The sequence below is a fragment of the Mustelus asterias genome, chromosome 14 (genome assembly GCF_964213995.1).
Source record: "Mustelus asterias chromosome 14, sMusAst1.hap1.1, whole genome shotgun sequence".
In the NCBI taxonomy this organism is placed as follows: Eukaryota; Metazoa; Chordata; class Chondrichthyes; order Carcharhiniformes; family Triakidae; genus Mustelus; species Mustelus asterias.
Window position 1 is genome coordinate 16,529,097 of NC_135814.1, and position 19,133 is coordinate 16,548,229.

Below are 19,133 nucleotides of genomic sequence, written 5' to 3' on the forward strand. Positions count from 1 at the left end.
ATGGTGGGAGATATAGGAAGGATATCAGAGGTAAGTTCTTTACGCAGAGAGTGGTTGGGGTGTGGAATGGACTGCCTGCAGTGATAGTGGAGCCAGACACTTTAGGAACATTTAAGCGGTTATTGGATAGGCACATGGAGCACACCAGGATGATAGGGAGTGGGATAGCTTGATCTTGGTTTCAGATAAAGCTCGGCACAACATCGTGGGCCGAAGAGCCTGTTCTGTGCTGTACTGTTCTATGTTCTATGTTCTAATGCATTTGCAATTTTATTTGAGACTGTGTATAACACTCTTTTTTATTTGTCAAACCATGAATGTTTATAAACGCTGATGAGGGAGCAGCGCTCTGAAAGCTCGTGATACCAAATAAACCTTTTGGACTTTAACCTGGTGTTGTGAGACTACTTACTGTGCCTATCCCAGTCCAACGCCGGCATCTCCACATCAAGTCTTTAAGATTACACTGTACAGGCTAAACATAGCATCGGGGTTATTTGGGGAGTATACCATGGCATCTGTGGCACAGAGTGGGGCTTTAGAAGGTGGGTGTGGGGCATGAGTGGCCATTGGATGTGGGTGGGGAGCATGAGGTGACATGGGTTAGCATGGATGGGGCATGCGCATGGTTGACAGGAGGTGAGAGGAATGTTTGGCATTTTATTCTTTACTGTTAAACTTTGGACACAGTGTTGGATCCCCGAGGCACATCGATTGACTGTCGGAGAAAACCAGAACACTCGGATGAAACTCATGCAGACTCAGCACAGACAGACTCAAGCCGGCAATTGAGCATAAGAACATAAGAACTAGGAGCAGGAGTAGGCCATCTGGCCCCTTAAGCCTGCTCCGCCATTCAATAAGATCATGGCTGATCTTTTTGTGGACTCAATTCCACTTACCCGCCCGCTCACCCTAACCCTTAATTCCTTTACTGTTCAAAAATGTATCTACTCTTGCCTTGAAAACATTCAATGAGGTAGTCTCAACTGCTTCACTGGGCAGGGAATTCCACAGATTCACAACCCTTTGTGTGAAGAAGTTCCTCCTCAACTCAGTCCTAAATCTACTCCCCCATATTTTGAGGCCATGTCCTCTCATTCTACTTTCACCCACCAGTAGAAACAACTTCCCTGCTTCTATCTTATCTATTTCCTTCATAATCTTATATGTTTCTATAAGATCTCCCCTCATTCTTCTGAATTCCAAAGAGTATAGCCCCAGTCTACTCAGTCTCTCCTCATAAGCCAACCCTCTCAACTCCGAAATCAACCTAGTGAATCTCCTCTGCACCTCCTCCAGTGTCAGTACATCCTTTCTCAAGTAAGGAGACCAAATCTGTACACAGTACTCCAGGTGTGGCCTCACCAGCACTTATACAGCTGCAACATAACCTCGCTGTTTTTAAACTCCATCCCTCTAGCAATGAAGGACAAAATTCCATTTGCCTTCTTAATTACCTGCTGCACCTGCAAACCAACTTTTTGTGATTCATGCACAAGGACACCCAGGTCCCTCTGCACAGCAGCATGCTGCAAATTTTTACGACTTAAATAATGGTCCATTTTGCTGTTATTCCTACCAAAATGGATGACCTCACATTTACCAACATTGTACTCCATCTGCCAGACCCTCGCCCACTCACTTAGATTATCTATATCCCTTTGCAGACTTTCAGCGACCTCTGCACACTTTGCTCTGCCACTCATTTTAGTCATGATGTGTTCTGTCTGGAGACAATACACATCTCTTTAACCTGTGTTTAATGCTCCCTCCACCCACATTGTCTGTACCTTTAAGACCTGGCTGGCTTTAGGGATTCGCATTCTAATCAGTATTCTGTAACTTGATTTTGTGTCTCTGTGCCCTGTTTGAGAGCAGATTTCCACTCCATCTGACGAAGGAGCAGCGCTCCGAAAGCTTATGGTATTTGCTACCAAATAAACCTGTTGGACTTTAACCTGGTGTTGTGAGACTTCTGACTCATTTTAGTATCATCTGCGAATTTCGACACACACTTGCTCCCCCAACTCCAAATCATCTATGTAAATCGTAAACAATTGTGGTTCCAAAACTGATCCCTGAGGCGCACCACTAATCACTGATTGCCAACCGGAAAAAACACCCATTTACCCCACACTCTTTGCTTTCTGTTAGTCAACCAATCCTCTATCCATGCTGATACATTACCCGTAACACCGTGCCCCTTTATCTTATGCAGAACCCAGAGGTCCCCTGGAGGTCCCCTGGTGCTGTGGGGCAGCAGTGCTAACCACTGTGCCACCAGTGTGAATGCAAGCCTACTTGTGACACTAATAAATAAAGTTAAACTGGTAATGTGATCTCAGTGACAGTCTTCTTGAAAGGTTTGCAAACTGAAATGTAAGCTGTGTCTATTCATTAAACAGAGGCTGGTTAATCTGATGTCTTTATTTCCACACCCTCTGCCTCTTTTTTTATATATTTCAGTGCTGGGGGTGGCTGGGAGTTTGATGGGTGGTGCTGACAGGGGCGGAACCTTTCTTCTCCGCCCACCCACTCAGCCTGCCTCCCACGAGCGAGAGGGGGGGCGCTTTTTGAGGCGGGACGCGCGCCGTCACTTCCTGTCTGCTTCGGCCGCGGCTGCAGCCCCATGGAGTGACCGAGTGGCCCGGCCGCTTTAATGCCCGCCCGCGGATAGCTGGCGCTCCGCGTAAGTAGCCGCGCGCCTGTTCCCGCCCGGTTTCGTCTCTTCCGCTGACGCCGCCGTTTTAGTCCTCGCTTCCATCAGTTAATTCACAAATTTTTACTTTGAAGAGGGGGGAAAAAAGGGAGGAATAAAAAACCGTGACCGCTCAACCTAGCGTGATAATTCGAGGCGTGATTGACAGCTGTGCTGACCAATCGGGATTTGCCATTGGCCGCCAATCGGCCAATGGGCCCTCCGGGAGGGCGGGGCTAGGGCTGGCACAGCAGGATTGGTTGCACTGTTCCCTTTCAAAGGTTCCTGCCCAAGCTCAGTCTCTTATCTCTGGGGCTGCTCGCAGGCAACTGGGTTTTTTTTAAACCATGCTTTTTGCAACTTAATAGTCGTGTACATATTTTTAAGTTCTAATTATGTCACGATAACCAGTATGTAAAACGAGCTAAATAAATTGGGAAGTTTTATCTTGATTCCTAATCACATCACTCATTTCCAATCCAGTAGAAGCCCCACTCATTTTTCTTGTGCTTTTATTTTGGATTATTTATTTTATTCATTTAGTGTCACAAGTAAGTCGGCTTACATTAACGTTGAAATGAAGTTACTGTGAAAATCCCCAAGTTGCCACATTTCTGGCACCAGTTCGGGTACACCGAGGGAGAATTTAGCATGGACAATGCACCTAGCCACACCTTTTTAGACTGTGGGAGGAAGCTGGAGCACCCGGAGGAAACCCCACGCAGACCACGGAGAAAGTGCAGACTCCACACAGACAGTGACCCAAGCCGGGAACACAACCCGCGTCCCTGGTGCGGTGAGACAGCACTGCTAACCACTGTGTTGCCCCTTTTTCAGCCCTGGTGAAGGGTATGCTGTTGAGGATTGAACTCGGGGCCAGTGCAGCTACTAAGATGACAAAATTCTCACTGAGGGAGTGTTTTAGCATGGTCAGTGCACCTAACCACATCTTTTGGACTGTGGGAGAAAACCAGAGTGCCCGGAGGAAACCCTCATAGCCATGGGGAGAACGTACAGACTCCGCACAGACAGTGACCTAAGCTGGGAATTGAACCTGGTTCCCCTGGTGCTGTGAGGCAGCACTGCTAACCACTGTGCCACCGTGCTGATAAAAGCACCTTTATTATTCATGTCAATTGGTCAACATCACTTACAGCCCTAAAAGGGTTTTTTTTGAAACGAGTCCAACACTCATTTGGGGTTCCCTATCAGTGATGAATATTTGCAGGCTGTGGAAGTGTCATTTTGCTTAAATGTCTTGGTATTGACACAATAATCTTTCAAAATAAGAAAACACTTCTGAGCAATAGGTGCCGCTGGAAAGGCAGGAGTTTAATGTCTATCCCTCAGTTGTGTGAGGTGGTCGTGAGCCTCCGCCTTGAATTGCTGCAGTCTGCTATGAAGAGAGCTTGAGAAATTGGACTCTATTATGGCAATGTATGTCCAATTCAGGATGGTGTGACCTGGAGATGGTGGTGTTCTTGCGTGTTAGTTGACCTTCTCCTTAATGTTGCATGTTGGTTTGATAGGTACTGTCAGAGAAACCTTAGAGAGTTGCTGCAGTGTACCCTGTAGCTAAAACACATTACAGCTACAGTGTGCTAGTGGTGGAGGGTGTGAATGTTTAATGCGATGGATGGCTTCTGATTGAGTGAGCTACTTTATCCTGAATAATATTGAACCTCTTGGTATTGCTGCAGTTAATACTCCTGTCAATTATCTTTGTTATATTTTTGAGTTTCTGGCTGAGGTACATAGTATATGGTGAAATGTTAAGGATTATTTGGTTGAATGTGGACCTCTAACAACCATTTTGAATGTATATTTTACACGACTTAACATTTGGGTTGAGATGACTTTCATCAGAACTGTTCTGTTGAAAGGTCACCTCAACCTGAAAGGATAACTCTTATCTTTCCGCAGGTGCTGCCTGACCTGCTGAGTATTTCCAGTATTTTATTACTTCAAATATGTAAGCAATTGGAAAGTGGTCTGTTAAATGTGCTCGGAGGTTGTCAAACTTCACACATCCTGTGAAAAATTTGCAGGATCAAATGCCTGAATTTAGCTGCCACTGGTATATTCTTGGGCCATCTTAGCTCACCGCAAGTGTGGAACGAGTCATATTTTTTAATGCTGCAGAGTAATCTTAAGCCAAACAATCCGAAGATGGATATCTGTTTAATGTCATCTGTAAACTGATGTGAAATGCATCCGATCCAGTGATTGCTATCTGTCTGCAATATCACTTACTGGTCCTTGAGCTATTCTTATCCTTTGTATTAATTTTAAAATCTGTTTGCTGCTGTGGGAGTTAGTGAAATGTTAGCTATTGATTAAAGTAGTGGTACAGGAGCTAGACTGGTGTCTCTGTTCGTGGACTGTGTGGGGTAAATCAGACATGGCTCCTGCTCTTGATTTCTTAATTTGGGAACTGCATGCAGGCAGATGAGGAGAGAATTATGCTTGGATATGATACTCATTAGTTTGTAAATAGTCACTGAATAGTAACTCTTCAGAAGATGCTAAGTAAAACTACAACTGCACTTCAGCAAAAGGTTAACACTGTCAGGAGGTAAAACATTTCCTGCAGGGATTTTTTTTTAAAAGGTGAAATTGTAAGGGGATTGGGAATGTTGTTTGACTGATTGCTCATGTTCAGATTGGTTAAAACCAAATAGAAGATGCTGGCTTACAAAATGCAGCAGAATTATGAATTTGAAGAGAGGGGGGCTGGTAACACTCGGCATCTGTAGAGAAAGGAGGGTAAAAGTCAATGTTTCAGGTCTTTGTTTGAACTGGATGCTGGATTATATTAAATCATTTGACTTCAAATCCCTACTAGTCCTGTCAGTTTTATAGTGCTTGGGCCTGGTTGCATAAACATTTAATCCCTCCACCACTGGTGAGCAGGGGCAGCAGTGTGCACCATCTACAAGAGGCACTGCAAGAATTCACTGAGGTAGCCCTTCCAAACCTACAATTGGTACCATCTAGAAGGACAAGAGCAGAAGATACTTGGGAACATCACCATCTGGCAATTCTCCCTCCATGTCACTCACTGTCCTTATTTAGAAATGTATCGCTGTTCCTTCACTGTCGTTGAGTCAAAATCCTGGAATTTCCCCCTAACTGTGGGTACACTTGCATCTCGGGGACTGCAGTGTTTCAAGAAGGCAGCTCACCACCACCTTCTGAAGGACAACTTAAGATGACAATAAATGCTGGCCTTGCCCATATCTTGCAAAATGAATTTTAAAAAAGAGCTTTTCACACTGTAGGACAGTGGTGGACAACGTGCGGCCCAAGAGACATCTTGTTGACTGTTGCTCATGCACAGGTTTGCCAGATTCTGTTGGTTTCCATCCAGGGAGCTTTTTTTCCTCCTGGCATGACTTTAGTGAAGTGAGGTGCATGCCCATTGACTGAGAGCCGTGCGCTCCCTCTAGGTCCAAAGGGTTAAAGTTTATTTTGTTTTGCCAATTGAAGTTGATAGTTCTATTGATATATAATCATTTTCTATCACTTATTACAACATATGTGGTGTGTATTAAATGTGTTTAATCTTATTCACTGGGTCATAGTTAGTGAACAAGCCCGATTTGCAATCTTGCGGCTCTCTACGATGGGGGAGTGCAGCCCACTCATTAGCCTACGTTGCCCATCACTGCTTTAGGAGGACAGAGCAGAGTAATGCAACTAAAGTTGTAGTTATAGAAGCAGCGAGGTTTCTGCAACCATAAATTGATCTGAAATGAGTCTGTAGCTGGCCTGCAGCATGGTGCACACACCTTTAGCAGTGTTGGTAAATGGCAGTCAGGATCAGGAACTGTTCTCTTTCTGATTACAGTTGCCCTGGTGATCTTGAGACCAATTTATAAGATCTCCGTGCCATTCCAGCTGAAGCCAACTAACTGTGCACAGATGAAGAATCAAAATTAGACCTTCCTGGCTGCAAGACTCTGATTTTGCTCAGTTTGTCAGCTGGCTTTAACCAATCTTTCTTCAGGCTATTATTTTTTGAGCAAATTTATTACACTATTTAAGTTTCCAACGTATGCACAACTTCTGGGTTTCTGTCAGCATGTAGAAGATGCTGCCTTGGAATATGCCTTAAATATTACATAGAAATAGGAGTAGGTCCTTTCAGCGTGCTCCACCACTCAGGATCAGCCATGATCATACTATCTCAACACCAAACTCCCACACTCTCCCAATACCCTTTGACACTATTATTGTCCAGGGAATGCTCTAAGAAAATGGAGGGTAGTATTTATTTTGAAGATCTTCCTTTGGTGCAAAAGCTTTTTATACCGAAACATGTCCATTGTATTGGTGTAATTTCTTAGAAAAGCTTTTCATATTTCTCAATTTCCTATTTATTTTCTAATGGCAAATATTCATAGAATCCCTACAGTGCAGAGGGAAGTCATTGGACCCATCAAGCCTGCATTGACCACAATTCCACCCAGGCTCTTTCCCCATAACCCCATGCATTTACCCTGCTAATCCCCTTGACATTAAGGGGCAATTTAACAATCAACCTAACCTGCGCATCTTAGAGATAAACATAATTAATATTAGAAATGCAAAGAATGGAAATGGTTCTGTTATACATTATCAAGAGAAATGTTGCTGTTGGTGCTGAAGTGCTTGTGTAGCCCACTGAGGTATGTTCCTTCTGATTCAAGTGATTATTCTTTGCAATTCCTCAGGACTTGGCTGAGGGAAGAGGCCTGTCCTGTCACTAACAACATTGTTCCTAGGATAGTTGTAATCTATTACCACACTTCTGGGAATTAATTGAAGATTGATTTATTTGACACACTGTGAAGTTTGGCAATGGCATGCTGATTTTGCTATCAGCACACACTTAATGGGGCACGTTGTCATAGTGGTTATATTGCTGGATTAGAAATCCAGACAAGTGGATGAATGATCCAGATGCAGCTTCAACTTCCATCGCAGCATCTGAGGATTTGAATTCAAATAAAGTAATGATTACCATGAAACTTTCTGATCTGGTTCACGACTGTCCTTGAGGGAAGGAAATCTGTTGACCTGTGGGTGGCACAGTGGTTAGCACTGCTGCCTCTCAGTCCCAAGGACCTGGGTTCGATTCCCGGCTTGGGTCACTGTCTCTGTGGAGTTTGCACATTCTCCCCATGTCTGCATGGGTTTCCTCCGGGTGCTCCGGTTTCCGCTCACAGTCCAAAGATGTGCAGGTTAGGTTGATTGGCCATGCTAAATTGCCCCATAGTGTCCAGGGGTGTGTGTTAGAGGGATTAGCAGGGTAAGTATGTGGGGGTTTCGGGGATAGGGCCTGGGTGGGATTGTTGTTGGTGTAGACTCAATAGGCTGAATGGCCTCCTTCTGCACTGTAGGGTTTCTATGACCTTCCCCTTTATTGGACATCAGACCCATGACATTATGGTTAACTCCTATCTATCCTCTGACATATCATGACAAGAAAATAGCTCGCCACAATCTGCTAAAGGATGGGTAATAAATACTGGCGTTGCTAGTGACATCCCCACCCAGTGAACAATTTATTTTTGTGACACAAATGACTGTGAGCTGCTTTCTTTAAATGTTAAAGTCAAGGAGGATATGGCTCCTGTGAGCCAAATATTCTTCACACTTAGCAGCATAAACTGTAGGGTGGGCATGGATTGGGTTAAATTCAGAACAAAGTACTGTGCTGTAGCGAGCATTTAATCTCAACTTTTGAGCACCCTTATTGCGCCATGTTGACCGTTGTTACTTGCAATAACACACCCTCCTCTTTTGAGTGACAGAGTCTTCAGTCCCAACCTATAGGAAGTTTGTTTGTAAACGCGTACCTGAAAGGAGTTGAATTAAATGCTGTTTTATTTGTTTTCTTACTACATTTTATCACATCAGCCTAGGCTAGATTAAGTCTGAAGTTGAATGACTAACCAGCTGCACCGTCCCTTTGGGAGCTGAATTGACAAACTATTGTGGTTTGCACTTGTTACACACCGAATTGCTGGTTCTTTAGGACAGTCAGTCTCTGAATTCTGGTTCAGCATTATTGCTTTGTTTTGTACTGTTCATGTGTGAACAGCTGTGTAATAAAAAAAAAAAGCTGTCATGCAAATCTATACTTGGTATGCATAGAGATTTGGCCAAGAAGACAATTAGTGTGAGCACAGTATAATATGAAAACTTCTGAATGCATCTAGTTTAAATGGAATTGTATGTGATAGACGTTCCTTGTACTTGTATGCGATTCGTGGACCAAGAGTTTATTCATTATTCTGATTTTTCTTTTGTGGAGGCTGGCTTTTAAATTTTTTAATGGTGAGCATTTTGCCCAAAAATCTTTTCAGATACTTTACCCAGTGACTGTAGGAATTTTAACCATTCATGTTTCTCATTTAGTGAGATTGTAATTTGGCCTGACTTGTTCCCTTATCACATCCGCCTCTCTGACTATTGCAGTGAAGCTAACCTAGGAATTAGAGTCATAGAGGTGTACAGCGTGGAAACAGGCCCTTTGGCCCAACTTGTCCATGCTGCCCTTTTTTTTAAAACCCCGAAGCTAATCCCAATTGCCTGCATTTGGCCCATATCCCTCTTACCCACGCCACTGTCTAAATGCTTTTTAAAAGACAAAATTGCACCTAACTCTACTACTACCTCTGGCAGCTGGTTCCAGACACTCACCATCCTCTGAAAAAATTGCCCCTCTGGACAGTTTTGTATCTCTCCCCTCTCAAATCTCTATGCCCTCTAGTTTTAAACTCCCCTACCTCTGGGAAAAGATATTGACTATCTAGCTGATTTGTGCCCCTCATTATCTCTTAGACCTCTATAAGATCACCCCTCAGCCTTCTATGCTCCAGAGGAAAAAGTCCCAATCTCTCCAGCCTCTCTTTATAACTCAAACCATCGAGTCCCGGTAGCATCCTCGTAAATCTTTTCTGCACTCTTTCTAATTTAATAATATCCTTTCTATAATAGGGTGACCAGAACTGTACACAGTATTCCAAGTGTGGCCTTACCAATGTCTTGTACAACTTCAACAAGACGTCTCAACTCCTGTATTCAATGTTCTGACCGATGAAACCAAGCATGCTGAATGCCTTCTTCACCACTCTGTCCATCTGTGACTCCACTTTCAAGGAGCTATGAACATGTACCCCTAGATCTCTTTGTTCTGTAACTCTCCCCATTAACCTACCATTAACTGAGTAAGTCCTGCCCTGGTTCAGTCTACCAAAATGCATCACCTCCCATTTACCTAAATTAAACTCCATCTGCCATTCGTCAGCCCACTGTCCCAATTGATCAAGATCCTGTTGCAATCCGAGATAACCTTCTTCACTGTCAACTATGCCACCAATCCTGGTGTCATCTGCAAACTTATTAACTATGCCCCCTATATTCTCACCCAAATCATTAACATAAATGACAAATAACAGTGGGCCCAGCACTGACCCCTGAGGCACACCGCTGGTCACAGGCCTCCAGTTTGAAAAACAACCCTCTTCAACCACCCTCTGTATCCATTTAGATATCTCACCCTGGATCCTGTGAGATTTAACTTTGTGCAACAACCTACCATGCGGCAACGTTCCATCAGTTGTGAATTTTGTGTCCTTTCAAAGTTTGTCTGCTTTTGCTGTCAAATATCATGCTGACTACACAACAGTGGAATGGATCAAGCATTAATTTTTCTGGGAGTTGTTTTTTGAAAATCTGTTTGTAGGTTGACTTTTGTACCTAAGCCAAGACTTTTGGTTAAACCACTATTGAAACTGCCTGAGTGGCAGAAGCGCAAACCCTAAATTTGGATTTAAAAAAAAAGAAAATACTCGGAAGCATTATAAGGCTCCAAGCCAAGAACTGGGTCATGGCATTAGACTGGGTAACTTTTTTTTGGCTGGCACAGCCATGATGGCTTCTGATCTGTTGCCTTTCTTGGATCCTATTGTTCCTATCAAGATGTGCTGCATACCAAGTGTTTGACATTTTTCCATGTTGCCATCTTCCATTATTTTCCTTCTTCCCACCCCTCCCAATTGCTAGTGCATTTTATTAAGATACCCAGTGAGAACACTGTTAAAATCCAGGAAACTCCCTCTGAGTGAGCTTTATTGTTTAACTATTAGATATCTCGGCCACAAATGGAGCTAATCAAATTTTCTACTTCCCGACAATGAAACCAGAGAGATACCATTGTGACCAAATTCTTTTGGGTGCTCTGCGACTTGGTTTGCTTTCTCTCTTTCTCCTCTCCTGCCTGCTGCTTTTTCTCGATTTATGTCATCTCATGCCTCAGTTGTGACTGGAAGCTTTCGATGCTGAGCATTTCAGGTCATGTCTGCAGTGCAGCTTCTGCATCTTGTCGCATGTTGTAGCATTTAATTCAATTAGTTTAGTGCCTTTTAATTTTACTGGTGGTTTTTTTTTTAATATCACTAATGCCAGCTGCTTAATTTTTCAGTTGTTGAGTGATGACCTAGTGAATGATTATAGCCAGGGATAATCTAAAAGAGAGAATGCTGGAAATACTCAGGTCAGGCAGCATTCTGAATGACAGTTTTACAGGGGCCAGAAGAAATGCTGATGGGGCAGAAAAAAAACACACAGGATGATGTGCTTGGAGCAGGTGTGCTGCTGACTGGAGGCAAAAATAAGAGGAACAACCAAAATGTGCAAAGAAAAGAAACAAAATGGGGGGACTGGCAGCAGACTCATCATTTTCTTTATCCCTGGAGGACTGACTCCCAGTCCTCCAGGGATAAAGAAAATGATGAGTCTCCCGTCATTCGATCTCTCCTATTTTTCACCTGTTGCAAGTCTTCCCTTTTGTCCTTGTCCCACCCACCCCTTGAGCAAAATCTATTTACATCTCTAACTTTTCCCAGTTCTGATAAAAGGATATCGACCCAAAATATTATTTGTTTCTCCATCTACGATGCTGCCTGGCCTCATGAGTATTTCCAGCGTTTTCTGTTTCTATTTGCGATTTCCAGTGTTCAGAGTATTCTGCTTTCAGACAGGACCAATGTTGGACCTGAAATTCTATAGTGCAATATGACTACTGCAGTATTGTCTAATTGTTTTGTTAAAATACACCAACTATCTTTCATGGTCCATTTCAGTAATCCCTGTTTGTTTTTACTATACTGGCACATTATCATATATTGTTGCAGTTCGTTCTTGTGGCGCCAGCTCAAGATATTTCTGCAGAGTAAGGCAAAAAGAGGCAGTCCCCAAGAACTGATGTGGGGATTGAACCTATGCTGATGGTGATATTCTGCACTGCACTCTAGCCATTTGGCCAACTGAATTAACCAACTCCTTGGGTTTGCTGTATATAGATCTATTTTCAATTTAACACTACTATGGGAACCAAAAATTAGGCTATTCAAAATCTGCTTATGATCCTGAAGTGCAATGTGGCGTTAATATTTCTAAGCCTGTGTCTATAATGCATCCATTGGGGGCCACTATCCTCCGTTGAAACAATTTGCAATATACGATTCTTACAAAATTCACTTAAATTAAGACCATTGCCACTAAAGTTGTGAAGACGAGTCCTATGAAGCAGATTGACGAGATTGCTAGACCCAAGTTCCACTTGAGGGCCTTTCCTATCTTGTGCATTTTAACGATCTTTGAGACAAGCCTGATGTCATCCTCCAACAAAAGCAACACGAGTATTTTCATTTGAGCATCTCCCCCGGCGACCACCACTTCCAAGAAAATTGTGTACTCTTAGTCATATTTGCATCATAGCAAGTCAGAAATTAAACCATATTTGCATCATAGCAAGTCAGAAATTAAACCAGTCTTTCGTGTCACATCTGATTCTGAGGTGAGCCTCTGACCTAACACGCATGTCGTGGTTAACTTGTGTCTGATTTCCCTGGACCAACAATAAATGAAGGGTGGGACTTTCTCTTTGCACATTTTTGGTCTCCTTGCTTGAGGAAGGATGTAAATGCATTAGAAGCGGTTCAGAGAGGTTTCACTAGATTGATTTCAGGGCTGAAGGATTTGTCTTATGAAGAGAGGTTGAACAGTTGAGGCCGATATCGCTAGAGTTTAGAAGAATCAGAGGAGATCTAATTGAGCTATAGAAGATACTTAAGGAGATTGGCAGTGTACATGTAGAGCGGATGTTTCCCCTTGTTGGACATTCTAGAACAAGAGGCCATAGTTTTTGGCTAAGGGGTGGCACATTTAAAACAGAAATGAGGAGGAATTACTTTTCTCAAGGGTTGTGAATCTGTGGAATTCTTTGCCCCAGAGTGCAGTGGATGCCAGGACACTAAAATTTGAGGAGATAGTTAAGTTTTTAATTGGTAGCAGGATGAAGAGTTATGGCTGTGGCTAGGAAGTTGGAGATGAGGCCAAGATGAGATCAGCCAAGATTGTATTGAATAGTGGAGCAGGCTCGATGCCTACTCCTAATTCTTATGTTCTTTTGTTTTGATGGGACTTGAACAAATAAGTGTTTGTTTAATTTTTGCCCTGGGATGGCAAACTTCGCTATTACACCAGTGCCAAAGCCCAGCAAGTCACTGCAAGGTTCCAGGTTTTGAGGGAGGAGCAGCAAGCTGTAGCACATGGATTCAGAACTGATTCCCCACAGCATTGAGCCATGGGTCCTGGCCACGTCACAGAAGAGAAATGCCAGGCAAAAACCTGAGGTATTTGAAGGAGGGTAGAGAAATGGGAGGATGTCCCATGTGAGGCTGATTTGGAGGTAGTTGGACATGTATCTCCAGCCACATTTTGTATGTATCCTATGTTTGTTCAGGGAAATAGAAAAGCACTTGAGGTGAAAATAGCTTCCTGCACTCTTTTTTTAATCTTCCCTATTAATTGCAACTTTAAAACCCCTGAGTTGAACCAAATGCTCTGCTATATTAAATACTTTTATTTCCTACTTTAAGTCTGTTGTCCAGAGTGCAAGTGAAGATTGGAAATGTCCTATTTCTGCATGAGATATTGAGTCTCATGAGATCAATAATGCAATTCTAGATGGTAACTCAGACTTTCCCAGTAATTCCGTAGTAGAAATGAAGAATAATTCTATGGTCAGAGGTAGGGTTGAAACTTCCTCTAAATCAACCTCACTGATGATTTTCCTCTCATTTCTTTCTCTTGAGCAAGAAGGGGAGAGTGGGTGGGGGAGGGTTCTGCCTGAAAGGTCAACCTGCTTTTCTTTTAAACTTGCAATGCTAACTAACTCCTAGTGTACATAATCCTGGCAATATACAGTTGTACAAGCCACCTCATGGCATGTGTGTGAATTGAGAATTTTTCAAAAACTAAATTGTGCATTATGGTCTTGTATTTAATGAACTAATTGTTATTAGTCACGTAGTCCCATTCACAATGCTATTTTAAATCGCCCACATCCTGTGAGCAGTATTTTTGTCCCATAGCATCTGGAATATAACTTGGAAATTTTTAAGCAGGAAAGTTGAGTTGGTGAATATGTCAGTAAATATTAAGTTATGGGAATTAAATCTCAACAAACTATTTTGCTTTGGGACAACAAAAGTGTTGAGAGGGAAGTAAGTTTCAAAATAAAAATCTGCCAATGTAAACCTCTAAGAAGTTGAGATTAGCCAAGGATGTCAAAGTGGAATGTTACAAGATACTGTCATTGACTACAGTGTCCCAGTTATCAGGCAAAATCATGGTCGCATGGTGGTGTGGATCTGAACTTTAGGTGTGTAGGTTATAAAAATGTACAGAGGTCCAGTGTACACTGAATTTTATGATGTGTGCCAGGATTTTATTTTCCATCCTTGTAGTTACGGATATGATTTCATTGTGTCAACAGATGGTAGCCGCCTATTTTATTTTGCAGCATTTCCACAAATTTAAAAAGAAGATTAATCGTTCCCTTTTGTTCTGCCCCAATGATTTGAAATTCTCATCAGCAGTTACTAGAGATTAGTGATAAAAAGCTTCACATCTAATTGTTAGTTTTTCATTCATTTTTAAGTGAGTAGATAATTATAATGCAGTAAGTCAGTGCTTGATTTGTAGAATGTTAGCTTGTGAATGTTAAATTCCATGTGCAGATACATATGATATTTCAATTTAAGCTGAAACTCTTATGAAAAATTATTCATAATTACTGATGTCTTGTCATTTGTTTTTGGAAAGCAAAATGCTGCAGATGCTGGAAAACCAAACTGCCAGTCTCTTCTGCCTTCCACCCATCCAATCCCGGCCTCTGTATTTGCTTAAAATTCATTTAATCTCTAACTCCTTTCAGTTCTGGCAACAGGCCATAAAGGCCTGAAATATTAACTCTGTGTCCACAGACACTGCCTGACCCGATGAGTATTTGCAGCATTTTCTGTTCTTTAATTTACTGCGGTTTGAAAACAGATGGAATGCTGCAGGAAACCCTTTTGATAGCAAGATTAATAGCCAGAGACACAAGATTGTGATAACTGATTTAAGAACTGGGAGCGGGTGATAGGAGGGGTGGGGGGGAGGGGAGCAAATTTTAATACAGAAAGTTATGATCGGGAATGGACTGCATAAAATGGTGGCAGAAGGAGATTCAGTGGTAATTTTAATAATAGGCACAGATGGGATGTGCTGAATGGCCTCCATCTGCACTACACGTTATGACTCTAGAGGTCGTGTTTAGTGATGCTAACCCTGTAAATTGTCGGGGGGGGAGGTGACAAGTGTGACGATTTTGAAATTCTAGGCCAAAAAAGAAAGCTGCATTGTTTTTCCAACAACATGGCCATGCAGAGGTGGCAGAAAATCATGTACCTATGATGACTACATTTAGTGTTTGTTTTCCAGAGGCTGTATCTGTAATGCATTTTTATGTTTCATTGTCAATGCCAACAGGTAAATTATGGCAAATATACAAAATTATGTTCACACATCTATTAACTGTAGAGTATTAGGTTGACACCACCCAGATTTGTAAACAGCAGCTCTGCCACAAAGATTTAAATTCTAAGATACCGTGTAGCTCAATTTCAGTTCTCCCCCCCCCCCCCCCCCCCCCCCACCAACCAACCCGTTTAATTTCTGTTGAATAACCATAAGAACATCTGACCACCCCCCCCTCACAATCCCATCCCTCAGTAAGACCACCTATTTCCATTTCCATAATATCACCCTTCTCTCTTCCACCTCTGTTCATCCGAAATGCTCATCATGCCTCTTATATGTAGACTTGACTGTTCCCGTGCCGTGTGACTTCCTTAAATCTTGCACCTTTTATAAACTTGAGCTCATCTGTATCCTTCGCACCAAGTTCTGTTGAAGTGTATAATTGACCTGAAATGTTAACTCTATTTCACTTCACTGCCTGACCTGCTGAATATTTCCAAGATTTTCTGTTTTGATTTCAGATTTCCTGGCATCTGCAGTGCTTTGCTTTTGTCACACCAAGTCCGATTCATCCATCATCTCGGTGCTTGCTGACCTTCATTGGCTCGGTTTTCATCCTTGTTTTCAAAGCTCTTTATGCCCTCGCCCTTCCTTATCCGTGTAATCTTTACCAGCTCTGCAGCCCCTCAGTTTGTGCTTCTCCAAAACTGTGTTCGTATGCAGCCCTGAATTTCTTCATTAGACCATTCTCTGCCTTAACCCTGGAATTTCTTCTCTCTCTCTCTGTCTCTCTCTCTCTCTCCTCCTCCTCCTCCTCTCCCCCCCCCCCCCTCCCCCGTACCCCCCTCCTCCTCAATGACATTTCTTAAAACTTAATTCTTTGACCCAAAATGGCTTGGTTTCGAGTTTTGTTTATTTGCTTCTGTGACTTGGAACTTCTTACTGTGTTAAAAACAGTAAAATAAATGTAAGTTGCTGCACAAATCTCTAATATTTACTTAAAAATTAAAGAAGAAATCAAAGTAATTAAACAAAATGTGCAGATGTACTTGGTTTATGGTTAGGGCATGTGTCATTCCAATTCGCAGTGTTGGATAGCTGCTAAATTGCCAATTATTAGTAAGCCAGCTTGAAATTTGAGAGATTGATTTTTTTTTTTGTTTTAGTAGATTGCAGGGTTTTGTTTACGCCAAAGAGATTTCACACCCCATACTTCACCATGGCTGTTTACTTTCACTCTTTATTACTTATCTGCTCGACTTGCCCCACTTCAGGCAGGACCTTAGTCACACTTTCATTTACTTAAGAGTGAATGAATTTATATTGTCTAATTGCATTTTCAGGACATCCTAAACACACTAAACTATTCAATTACTTTTTTGAATTAAGGTCATGCACTTTTTTTATTAGGCAAGTGTGGCAACTAATTTAAACAGCAAAATTCTCTTTTTTTTAAACAAAGGCAAGAGTGGGAATGAGGAAAATATCGGCCTTTTTTGGTAGTAGATGAAGGAATATTCACCAGGACATAGATAGATGGAATTGTTTGTATCCACCTGAGCAGGCAGCCAAGAGCCTGGTTTTAAAACCTCATCTGAAATATGGTATCTGACAATTGAGTGCTTCCTCAGTAATGCACTAAAGTGACAGATCAGTAACGAGGGTATAACTGCTGACCAGGCCCCACATTCTGAAACTCGCTGTTTAAATCAGTCTGTTTGTTTCATCCCTTAAAACCGCCTCTCTGGCAAAGCGTATGTTTGCCGATGACCACCTTTCAAATGATCTCGTGACACTATTTTATGCAAGAGGAGGGGAGTTCTCTCTCTCCTCTGGAAGCAAGCATACAGGTACAACAAACAGTTAGGAAGGCAAATGGCATGTTGGCCTTCATGGCAAAAGGACTTGAGTACAAAAGCAAGGATGTCTTACTGCAGCTGTACTGCACCTTAGTGAGACCGCACCTGGAGCATTATGTGCAGTTTTAGAATCACGGGGGAATTTTTTTTGTCCCACCTGCCACTGGAATCGTAGCAGGAGGGGGGTAGTCCGTTGACCTTGGGCAGGATTTTCTGGTTTTAGGGTGAGCGTGGCCGGAAATTCCCCCCCCATAGCTTTATGGCACAGAGAGAGGCCCTTCAGCCTATCGTGTCAGTACCGACGATCAAATACCTATATATTCTAATCCCATTTTCCAGCACTTTGTCCGTAGCCTTGTATGCTATGATGTTTCGAATGCTCTTCTGAATGCTTCTTGAATGTTGAGGGTTCCTGCCTCTACCACCTTTTCAGGCAGAGAGCTCCACCCTCTGGGTGTTTCCTCCAGTCTCTTCTAAATCTCCTGCTCTTTACCTTCAATCTATGCCCCCTGATTATTAACCCCTCTACCAAAGGGAACAGTTTCTACCCTTCTATGTTCCTCATAATTTTGTATGTCTTGATGAGCCACCGCCCCAGCCTTCTCCGCTCTAAAAACAACCCCAGCCTTTCCTCATTGCTGAAATGCTGTTGCCCAGGCAACATCCTGGTGAATCTCCTCTGCACCCTTTCTAGTGTTATCCCATCTTTCCGATAGTGTGACCATCAGCACTGAGCACAATATTCTAGCTGAGACCCAACAAGTATTTTATAAAGCTCCATCGTAACCTCCCTGTTCTTGTATTCCATGCCTCAGCTAATAAAGGCAAGTAACCCATAGGCCTCTTAACCATCCTTATCTACCTGTCCTGCTGCCTTCAACAATGTTTGAACATGCACCCCAAGGGCCCTCTGGTCCTCTGTACTTCCTAGTGTTTTACCATTCATTGTATACTCCCTTGCCTTGTTAGTCCTCCCAAAATGCATCACCTCACACTTTTCAGGGTTAAATTCCATTTGCTACTGTTTTGCCCATCTGACCAGCCGGTCTGTATCATTCTGTAATCTGAGGCTTTCCTCCTTGTTGTTTACCACACCACCAATTTTTGTCATCTGCAAACTTGCTGATCATATCCTTCACGTTCACATCTTGATCATTAGCGCAGTACAAGCAACAAGAGACCCAGCACCCATTCATGAGGTACACTACTGGGCATAGGCTTCCAGTCATAAAAACTATCTTCGACCATTACCCTCTGTCTCTTCCGCTAAGCCTGTTTTGGATCCAAATTGCTCTGGATCCATGGGCGCTTCCCCTCTTGACCAGTCTCTCAAAGAACAAAGAAAATTACAGCACAGGAACAGGCCCTTCAGCCCTCCAAGCCTGCACCGACCATGCTGCCTGACTTAACTAAAACCCCCTATGCTTCTGGGGACCATATCCCTCTATTCCCATCTCATTCATGTACTTGTCAAGACGCCCCTTAAAAGTCACTACTGTATCCACTTCCACTACCTCCCCTGGCAATGAGTTCCAGGCACCCACCACTCTGTGTAGAAAATCTGCCTCGTACATCTCTTTTAAAACTTGCCCCTCGCACCTTAAACCTATGCCCTCTAGTAATTGACTCTTCCACCCTGGGAAAAAGCTTCTGACTATCCATTCTGTCCATGCCTCTCATAATCTTGTAGACTTCTATCAGGTCTCCCCTCA

General features: G+C 42.7%; 1 protein-coding gene across 1 annotated transcript in view; it reads left to right on the forward strand.

Moving 5' to 3' along the window:
* Positions 1-2,555: 2,555 nt before the first annotated feature.
* The window catches only part of ralba (v-ral simian leukemia viral oncogene homolog Ba (ras related)), a 72,256-nt gene continuing 55,678 nt past the window's right edge, over positions 2,556-19,133 (forward strand). Inside the window, exon 1 of the mRNA XM_078227920.1 lies at positions 2,556-2,692. The gene's annotated coding sequence lies outside the window, so the exon portion shown is untranslated. The remainder of the gene's footprint in view (positions 2,693-19,133) is intronic.